Below are 2,233 nucleotides of genomic sequence, written 5' to 3' on the forward strand. Positions count from 1 at the left end.
TTTGTAACAGTCAATTATATTTATATTATTTTTCTGTGTTTCTCAGTTTGGTCTTGCTTGGAATGCTAGAAGAAAAGCTTAGCTCGTCGGATTAGGAGGGGATTCTTGACCAAACTGAAAATTTAAACTGTTTTCAAAAGTGTTTGAATAATCATTCCAAGACTTAATGTCATTTGCTATAGCAAATGCAAGACTTAATGTCATTTGCTATACTGGATTGGATATATGATACCGTTGACAAATATATATGAGTTTTTGCCAGGTGATTGTTGTTGATATCACCAGGGACACTTTAACATAGTTACCCTCCCTTCAACACTTCAGTGAATTTGTGCCCTAAAAAAAAATGTTCATCACTCCCTAATTTATAAGCTGTTTAGCCTAATCAAGTTTCCATATCTTTACGTAACCTAACATTTCAAAAAAATCTACTCCGTTTTTGACATCTTGTAACTCGAATTCATTTATTAATTATTTTAATGGACATTAAATATTCTTACTTAAAAAAAAATAGAGTAATCAAAAAAATTATCCTAGACTGCTTACTATTGTATAAAAAAAAATAAATTCGAATGCATGTGTAAAAATAAATTAGATAAAATTAAACTTACAATTTTGAATCCTTAAGCAAGGATGGCGATGGTCTGAAAGTTAAATTTGGTATGTGTAATATGATAGGTGATGATGATTTTATGTAACTGGTTTTCAGTTTTTCTATACATCGATGATGGATTGAGCTCAATACAGCCCGGAAGTTTTCCTCTGTAAGGTTAAAATGAATCTCATTAATTAAATCTTATACACAAAAATTAATCGTAAGATTTGTACCTCTAGACCATTGCAATGTAAGAAAAATTTTAGTAATAAAATTTTTAACATGCTAATTATTAGTTTAAAAAAATATTAATTACATAATCCGTAAGGTTTATATATTAATTAGTACTTATAACCTAAAATATTAATTTATGTATTTCAAACTTATGTATATCATGTGTAAATTAAATCTTAAACATTTTTTTTAAGCTCCATGCGTTCTATTATTAATTAAATTTTTTAGCATAAAAAAACAACAATAAAATATTAGTAGCATAAAATATATAGTTATATAGTAAAGTTATAGTAAATTATGTATGTTCTGGGGTTATCCTTATTCCAGAATGGGTACTTCGTAGCGATATAATCTTCGCTTAAGGAGGATTTATACTTAGTAAATTGAGAATTTGAAGGTTATTTTTATTTTGAATAATTTGATTTAGACTCAGACAATGAAATTTGGGGCCAGATATGGTATAATTAATGTTGTTGTTGTCGATGATATATTACTTATTGGCCCCTTGTAAGGACATTTACCATGATGATCATTAACTTATTTTGTCCTGGACAACAATATTATTTATTAAAACCCTGTCACAAACAAATTTAATTAAACTTTATTTTAAAATTATATACAATAAATTTCTTACCGATTTTATCGGGTTTCAATGAGCATATTTACGATTCCCAAAATTAATCTAGGTAATTCTAGAATTGTAAAATATCTTAAACCATGTGCCATTTGGTTTTTTATATATTCACTTAATTTTAAGTATGATTAATCAAATCTTGATTTTAGTTGAAATTTCGATAAATAATGTATGTTTCGAATAATTTCACGAATATTTTAAAATATAATCGATTAATTTTGTTAAGATTGATGTTATTAGCTCTATGTTAAAAGAAAGAAAGAGAAAAGATTCACAATCTGATTTTTGGACTCAAAAAGGTTCAGTTTAAACAAGTAATCAAATATCGGTTATTGGAATATTGATTATAAAATAGTTGGGTGGGTACACTACAACCCGCGTGAAACGTTATCAAAAACATATGTGTATGTCATGACATTTTTATGTCATTTAATGTATTTATTCCTGTTTGATATTTGACAACATTGCACATTATGCTTGTAATGTAAATTATTATAAAAAAGCAATGTTTGATATTAATCGATAAACTGTATTTCAAGTATGTTTAGGATTGTTTTCCGGGAATTAGACCACTGTGCCAAAGCTTCTGACTGATTATTTTAACATACAAAATTTATATTTTTATCATTTAAGCTCTGCCTTTTTAGTAACGTTTAAATTTTGTTGCTAAAGTTCGAAGTTTTAAAAAAAAATTTTGTAAAACAGTTAAAATTATATAAAATATCCTCATCCACCCAAATTGTACTTACTGTCACAAAAAAATCTGTCAC

This window comes from Lucilia cuprina, chromosome X (assembly GCF_022045245.1).
Source record: "Lucilia cuprina isolate Lc7/37 chromosome X, ASM2204524v1, whole genome shotgun sequence".
In the NCBI taxonomy this organism is placed as follows: domain Eukaryota; kingdom Metazoa; phylum Arthropoda; class Insecta; order Diptera; family Calliphoridae; genus Lucilia; species Lucilia cuprina.